General features: G+C 34.9%; 1 long non-coding RNA gene across 2 annotated transcripts; it reads left to right on the top strand.

Moving 5' to 3' along the window:
- The first annotated feature begins 454 nt into the window (after positions 1-454).
- LOC140837946 (uncharacterized) lies at positions 455-7,802 on the top strand. 2 transcript variants are annotated; one of them, XR_012119510.1, is made up of 3 exons: positions 455-577; positions 907-1,379; positions 6,620-7,802. It is a non-coding gene; the product is annotated as an uncharacterized lncRNA (long non-coding RNA). The 2 variants fall into 2 exon arrangements; XR_012119509.1 differs by having other exon boundaries at positions 466-585.
- Positions 7,803-8,892: the final 1,090 nt, after the last annotated feature.

The raw sequence follows: 8,892 nt of genomic DNA on the forward strand, positions 1-8,892 counted from the left end.
TGAGCATTTTGAGATCCTTTGTGATTCCTGTTTCTTGACTACCCTGGTATCATATCATAGCATGTGCATTTCATATAGGTTTGTATACTCATATTTTTGTACTGGGCGTTCTTATCGCTCACGTCCTCGGTTTTATTTATTCTTGGACACCCCATTCCCACGGGGCAGGCCTCAGGTTGGATGGCTCAGGAGGAGCAGGAGGAGGACGTTGAGTAGCTGGTTGGTTTAGTTTTCAGTGTTTCCATTTGATTCGATATGGTTGTACTGGATATTTCATTTTGAGTTAGTCTAGACTTCGATTTCGATTGGGTTGTATAACTATTGTTGTTGGCCATATTTCCGCTGTTATCTCTGATTATAATTAATTAAGTTAGTTGCATGCTTAGTTCTTGACTAGTAGGTGATTCTGGAACGGGTCACTACACCTTTCTTCTTCAGTTTTCTGTTTTTGTGGATTGGACGCTTATATTAAATGATTTTCGATTGTTTACGGATTTTATCCTAAGATTTTGAAATGAGTTTGTGTAGATTTCTTCAGATCTGTAAGGCTTCTGATAGGAAAGATACACGTTCTTCAGTTTTAAAGTATGTATGTTGTGAGATGATAATCCCTTCGATATTCACAATAAAAAAATAGATTAAGTTTCTTGTGAGACGTCTACGAATCTTTATACTCGCAATAAAAATTTAATACTCTTAGTATAAAAAGTAATATTTTTTCATGATGAACTAAATAAGAAATTCGTCTCACAAAATATGACTCGTGAGACGTCTCACACAAGTTTTTTGTCTAAAAAGTGATATTCTTAACATAAAATGTAATAATTTTTTGCGGATGATCCAAATAAGAGTTCGGTTTCACAAAATACGACCCGTTAGATCGTCTCAAATAAGTTTTTGCCTCAGTTTTATTAGTTGTGATTGTGGTTAGATTTCGCGTTCCATCTGTTTTGTCTATTGTCTTATTTGAATCTGTTTGTGATTTTGATTCGTAATTTGTTAATTTATTGTTTACGTTGAATTGGCAGCTTTTTCCCCCTCTTAGTTTCTGGTGAGGCAGGCTCTTTGGATTATTTTTTTAGATTTTTTTTCATTTGCGACTCACATTATTTACCATCTCCCACAAACAGGAGAAGCAGCCAATTTGTCCTTCGTCGAAAAAAGTTCAAATTTTTTATTGTTTGGCCCCCAAGTACATCTGCTAATTTCTATTAGCTAAATTCCTCTGTAGCTTGTGTAGAAACTCGTCTCTGCTTTGTGCTTGGCAGCCTAATATGAAAACATAATACTTTAATATCAAATCGCATGAGGATGATCAAGAATCCCTCAAACGTTAATTTATAAGCAGTTATACATGACGTGCACACAACCTCATATATGTTAAAATATTTTCAGAAATTTGTTTTCATATGTTCCAGAATCTTCATAACCTCATGACTATTCGCGAGTGGATGCGTTGGTTCATGAACGGATGCATGTGTCAATTCAGAAAAGAAGTGTTGTTTGGCTAAGAGTCATGCCCGTTCAGAATCGTCTCCACGTTATCTATAAATAGAAGTGCATCATCAGATTCAAATGGGTCTTGAATTAACTTGTTTTCTCCATTGTATCCTGAAAGAGATCGAGAAACATCTCTTAAAAGATAGCGTTTACTAAACGTGCCTTGGAGTCAATCCAAATCCTTTATATTATTTTTTCAGAAGTTTTTTCAACAGTTTTAAGAGATGTCTTCGTTCAAGGATTTGACGCTGAATGAATCTGTGGCACAATCCATTCAAGTGATGAATCAGGATCTGGTTCGTCTCGACCGTTTTAATGGCCGTAACTTCATGCGATGGCAGGAAAAGGTTCTGTTCTTCTTGACAGCAATCAAACTGTCATACATTCTAGGTGATGATCTCGCTCCAATTCCAGAAGACGCTCCAGAAGATGATGAAAAACGCATAGAGGAATTAAAAGCACAGAGGCAGAAGCGGAAAGATGACGATTTTTTGTGCCGAGGCCATATATTGAATGCTTTATCGGACTCTGTTTACAGCGCACACAGAACAATTGAAACAGCAAAGGATCTGTGGTTAGCACTGGAAAACAAATACCGTATCGAAGAAGCGAGTAATCAGAAGTTCTTAATAGGTAACTATTTCGATTTTAAGATGTCTGATGGTAAATCCGTTCTTGATCAAGTTCATGAATTACAGTTAATAGTCAGTAATCTTAAGAATGCTGAAATTACTTTGCCTGAGCATTTTCAAGTTGGAGCCATTATTGCAAAATTGCCTAATTCTTGGAATGGCTATAAGAAGAAACTTAAACATGATGAATATAAACATACTTTAGAATCCCTCATGCGTCATCTGCGTATTGAGGAGGACTCTCGCAAGCGAGAAAACTTTGATCAAGAGCTGCAAAAGCAAACATGGTACAGGGAGAATCATCTAAGATGAATAAAAGTTGGAAAAGGAAGAATCCAAAGTTTGATGATTTCTCTTCTAAGAAAAAACCGAAAGGAAGTTGCTATTACTGTCAAAAACCTGGTCATTTTGCCAAAGTTTGCGGGCAGCGTATCAAAGATAGAAATTTGAAAGGACAACAAATTAATATGGCTGCTGGAAACAATGATACAAATTTCACTGCTATAGTGGAAGAAGCTAACTCTGTTGGTTTTGAAGAGGGATGGTGGCTGGACACAGGGGCTACTGTTCATGTAAGTTATGACAAGTCAATTTTCAAAACTTACAAAGAATGCACTGATGGCAGAGAGGTGAAAATGGGCAACAATGTTCGTGCAAAAGTTGCTGGAATTGGCACAGTAGTGTTGAATTATACATCTGGCAAGTCACTGACATTGAATGAAGTGTATCATGTTCCTGAAATGACAAATAATCTGATTTCTGGAGATCGTCTCAACAAAGGAGGCTTTAAATTAGTCATTGAGTCTGATAGCCTTGTAATATCCAAGAATAATGTGTTTGTAGAAAAGGGCTACTCTTGTAATGGCATGTTTAAGATGAACGTAATAAAAACTAATTCTGCTTACTTTGTCGATTCCTTATTTTTGTGGCATGCTAGATTAGGACATGTAAATTATAAATCTGTCAAAAATATGCATAACTTAGGAATGATTTCGAAATGCAAAATGGAGAATACTCAAAAGTGTGATATTTGTGTTCAAGGAAAAATCACTTGCAAACCACACAAGTCTGTTTCATTAAGAACAACTGAATTATTAGGACTTATACATTCCGATGTGTCTGATTTACATAGTACAATCTCTCGTGGTGGAAATAAATATTTCGTGACTTTTATAGATGATTATTCAAAATATGCTTATGTTTACTTAATTAAAAGCAAAGATGAAGTATTGAGCAAATTTCTAATCTACAAAGCAGAAGTTGAGAATCAATTAAATCATAAAATTAAAGTCCTACGTTCCGATAGAGGAGGTGAATACCAAGTTACTGAATTAGCGAAATTTTGTGAAACTAATGGTATAGTTCACGAGTTTACACCACCATATTCACCCGAATCAAATGGTGTTGCTGAAAGAAAAAATAGGACTTTAATTGAAATGGTAAATTGCATGTTAATCAGTTCTGGATTACCAGATTATTGGTGGGGTGAGGCACTTCTAAGTGCTTGCCACATTCTAAATAGAATTCCTATGAAAAGGATTAGCAAGACTCCATATGAATTGTGGTTTAATCGAAAACCAAATCTCAGTCGTCTCAAGGTATGGGGATGTCTAGCATATGTGAGAAAACCAAATCCTGAAATTACCAAGTTAGGCAATAAAACTTATAAATGTGCCTTTATTGGATTTTCAAGAAATAGTATTGCATATAGATTCCTAAAACTAGAATCAAATGACATCATTGAATCCGTAGATGCTGAATTTTTTGAACATTTGTACAAGTCTTCTTCTTTACCTAAAATAGAAAATAACCTTACTCATAACACATCTAAGAGAATTCATGAAGAATCCATGGATAATACTGCTGTTAGAAAAAGTAAAAGGCAAAGAAAAGAAAAATCTTTTGGTTCCGAGTTTGTAACCTACTTGGTTGAAGGTGATGTAAAGAACATTACTCACCAAACTAAACTTACTCATAATGATTGTGAGCCTGTCACTTTCTCAGAAGCTATGACTTCACGAGATGCCGTTTTTTGGAAAGAAGCAGTTAATGATGAAATGAGATCCATTATGATAAATCAAACATGGAAACTCGTTGATACACCCCGTGGTTCCAAACCAATTGGATGCAAATGGATTTTCAAACGAAAACTTAATGCAGACGGTTCTATAAATAAATACAAAGCTAGATTAGTAGCTAAAGGTTACAAGCAACGCCATGGTATAGACTACTTTGATACATATGCTCCAGTGGCAAGGATATCATCTATACGTGTGTTGTTATCTCTTGCATCAATACACAATTTAGTTGAAACTGCTTTCCTAAATGGTGATTTAGAAGAAGAGATATATATGGAACAACCGGAAGGTTTCGTATTACCTGGGCAAGAAAAGAAAGTCTACAAATTAGTAAAGTCACTTTATGGGTTAAAACAAGCACCCAAACAGTGGCATGAAAAGTTCAATGGAGTAATGTTATCTAATGGTTTCAAGGTTAATGAAGCAGATAAGTGCATTTATTCAAAATATACAAGTAATGTATGTGTTATGGTTTGCTTATATGTTGATGATATGCTCATATTTGGTTCTAATAAAGAATCTGTAGATAAAACCAAACAGTTTCTAGAATCTAATTTTGACATGAAGGATTTGGGAGAAGCTAATGTAATCTTAGGAATCAAGTTAATGAGAAATGATGGAAGTGTAACTTTGTCTCAATCTCACTATATTGAGGAAATCCTTAAAAGATATGGTCATTTAGAACAAAATGCAGTTTCTACCCCACTAGATCCTAGTATCAAGTTGATGAAGAACACTGGCAGATGTTATGATCAACTAAAATATGCTAGTGTGATTGGAAGTCTAATGTATGCAATGCATTGCACAAGACCGGATATAGCATATGCAGTTGGTTTGTTATGTTGTTTCACTAGTAATCCAGGTAAAGAACATTGGAATTCAATTTCAAGAGTTCTTAAATATTTGAAGGGAACAATTAACTACAGACTGCATTATCAAGGATATCCAAATGTACTTGAAGGCTACAGTGATGCCAGTTGGAATAACATTGAATCTAATTCCAAATCCACTACAGGTTGGATTTTTTCCTTGGGAGGTGCTGCTGTATCATGGTGTTCTAAGAAACAAACTTGCATATCAGATTCAACCATGTTGGCAGAATTTATTGCTTTAGCTGATGCGAGCAAAGAAGCTGAGTGGCTAAGAAATCTATTGATAGATATTCCCATTTGGGAGAAGCCATCTCCAGCTGTGATGATTTGTTGTGACAGCAAAGCTACTTTATATAAGGTAGCAAACAAGACTTACAATGGTAAGCAGAGACATCTTAGTCTTAGACATCATTCAATCCGAGGGTTGCTCAAACAAGGAGTGATCACAGTTGACTATGTAGAGTCGAAAAATAACTTAGCAGATCCTTTAACAAAAGGACTCGCTAGAGATTTGATAGCAAAAACGTCTAAAGGAATGGGATTAAGGTCTATGTAGTTATGTTATCTTTTAACAGGAACCCTACTTATGTTTTGAAATACAAACAAAGTTCAAAGGGTACTAACAAGTTAAAGAACAACACAGATAAGGCATTAGAGTATGAATCAAAATCTCTACTGAGTAAATTCTGCAAGTAAGAGGCTGGATTTATTTCCTTAATAAATTCAACTATGAGAGTAAGTGACTCGCAGAATCACTTTGAGGGAATTTACCTATATGAGTGTGGAAATCAGGCCGTTTTCTATGAGATCTTATAGACCATCTCTAGAGCACTCACGAAATCGGGATATTACGCATGGCCAGTAATGCGTTGGAACAAAATAAGACAAATATTTTGAATGAATAATAGTATGTGTGATGACTCCAGTTGGTTTTATAAGGGTCCTTGGTTCAAGACTCGTTCACCATAGTACCTTAACTAAACTTTGAGTTGTTTACACTAAGTGGAAGTTCAAAGTCAAAAGCTACTTTCATTTATGTGCTATTTATTCTTGATGATGCATTATTTTGAACTACGATGGCTTGATCCTGAAAGGGTACGTAGGGAATCCCATTGGTGGTGCAGCCGATTCAACGTTTTTATCCTATTTATTTAATTTTATTTTACTATCTAAAATTTTGAAAATGGGGCGGAATTGTTAAAATATTTTCAGAAATTTGTTTTCATATGTTCCAGAATCTTCATAACCTCATGACTATTCGCGAGTGGATGCGTTGGTTCATGAACGGATGCATGTGTCAATTCAGAAAAGAAGTGTTGTTTGGCTAAGAGTCATGCCCGTTCAGAATCGTCTCCACGTTATCTATAAATAGAAGTGCATCATCAGATTCAAATGGGTCTTGAATTAACTTGTTTTCTCCATTGTATCCTGAAAGAGATCGAGAAACATCTCTTAAAAGATAGCGTTTACTAAAAGTGCCTTGGAGTCAATCCAAATCCTTTATATTATTTTTTCAGAAGTTTTTTCAACAGTATAGTTGTCTGATTCTTTTTTATTTAGCTTTTTACAAATCGTGTCGATGGATACTATATGGGTGGCTACCAAAACATAGCAATAAATTAATTTTTGTCCTTCAAAAGTCTGTGAAATCGTTCATTCTAGTCCAGAGATGCTCTTGTTTACTTGGATAGGATTCTATGGACTCCTGACGTAAACGAAGGAGTGCGGTTCGTTCGAGAAATTCCAACCTCTCCATCTATGTCTGATATAGTTTTCTTTCAAGCATCTTATTCTTCTATTTGAACCCTTTTCTGTGTGCATGTATACTAACTATGTCTCAATGTAGCATGAGGAATCTTCCCTTGGATTCCCATATGTATAATTTTAGGACCAATTTTTTATTTCAAATTTACTAGATTGGAGAATCAGTACTACCTTGTCTTATCAATCACCACACTTTTGGCTGGGGAAAGTTACCTTACGTACACTGGTGTGTTTGGCCTGTTAGCATTCATAAGTTGGAAGTCAAACGACTTAAGAAAAATTTGCTGCTCACTGGCCATCGTGGAATCACCTTCAATTGGAAAATGATAATGAAAAATAATTTGTTCGATAAGTCTTGAAAAGTCATCACAATGAAATAGAAACCTTAAAATTAACTTGATATATTCATCCAGTGTAGGAAAAACATGGTGTGAGTTTTATAGATAATTATTTCGCAGTTGAATGCTTCTTTGTTCCATAACAACTGTAATATTTTGAAGAATTTGTTCTGATGACGTTGTCACTTTAAATAATTGTATCTGCATATATACAATACAATTTGGTATTTTCTTGGTTATGGTGAAATTTATTTGTAAGATTTTGTTATAGATTGTAATATATGTTTTGTTTTATGTTCTGAAAGAGAATTTTCACTGTAAATTCCATGTCTTGTAAGAATTTGTTCCAATGCTGTTGTTACTTTAAATCTATTTAGTGGTTCTAATAATATATGAGGCGGTTTAAAATTTTAAAATGTGATTGAGTTAAATTGTAGTAGAATTATAGAGTAGTTTTGGATAGAGATAAAAAAATTAAATTTGAAAATTTGAAGCAATGACTCATGACTATGTTGGAGAGATAGAAAGTAGATGAAAATAAAGGCAGCGTTTGGTTTTATTTTTGGTGTTTGTTTTCTGAAAATGTTTTTGAAGTTTAAGATTATTATATAATAGTAGTATTTTACTGCAACTGCAGCACAACTTTTATGTACAAGTTTCTAATTTTTGGGTTATGTTTTCGCAGATTAAAAGTGGGTTCGAGGAAGGAAAGGACCTCGTGGTGTCTGTAATGTCGGCAATGGGAGAAGAGCAGATCTTTTAGATTTAAACTAAGTCACATGTTACTCTGGAGAAATTAGCTAGATTTTTGGCACAATGCATTTTTACACAAGACCATGCCTTTTGTATACGTCGTGGTGCCTACGTCTCTGTTATGTTCAATGTGTGAAAACAGATTCACGTCGATAGAGGACGTCGTGTAAACTTCAAAGGGTATACTAGTACGCAAGGAAAAACCTTTGCAGCTGTATGTATCATCTTGTTATTAGTCGATTTCGGTGTCAGGTGAGCCACATTGAACTACCCCGACGCCGCCTACAAAGATTTCGTTTTGGTGGAAATATTCTGCCGGTGGTTTGCTGATATCGACGTTTTGATTCATATCATTTTCGTTCAATATCTGGAACACGAGACTTAGTTTACATCAAAATTGTTTTAGTCATGGATTACCCAAATAAGAGATTCGTCTTACAAATACGACCTGTGAGACCGTCTCACATAAATTTTTGCCAAAGTGTTTTTGGTGTAACAAGATGAAATTCCAGAAACAACCGTTGTAGCTTGTCTCTAATTAATTAAATCAACACAATTTCCTACTGTGTGATATGGTAAAATTGATTATCTAATTTTGCAACAATTAATTCTCACGTTCCATGTTTTCCCTTCATTTGGAAAATTCTTCATTTCCCAATTGAATCAGCTGTCATCCATATTTGAAGTCGTCCCTTGTGATTTTTTTCCCTCTAATCAATATGACATGTTTCTTGAAATTTTTGTATAATATTCCAACTAAGACCAAATTTTATATGAGAAAAATTATTACATTTATAATGATATATCAAATAAGATTGTTATACGACACACGTGTCGCGTATGCTAGTATATGTAACACATCAACGAGCTTGCTGCGACAATTCGGCACCATAAAGCAGTAGCTGAGTCGTTCGCAATAGCTTCACGGTCGCAACAGTTGCAAGGCAGGTGATCG

The sequence above is a fragment of the Primulina eburnea genome, chromosome 8 (genome assembly GCF_022965805.1).
Source record: "Primulina eburnea isolate SZY01 chromosome 8, ASM2296580v1, whole genome shotgun sequence".
Lineage (NCBI taxonomy): Eukaryota > Viridiplantae > Streptophyta > Magnoliopsida > Lamiales > Gesneriaceae > Primulina > Primulina eburnea.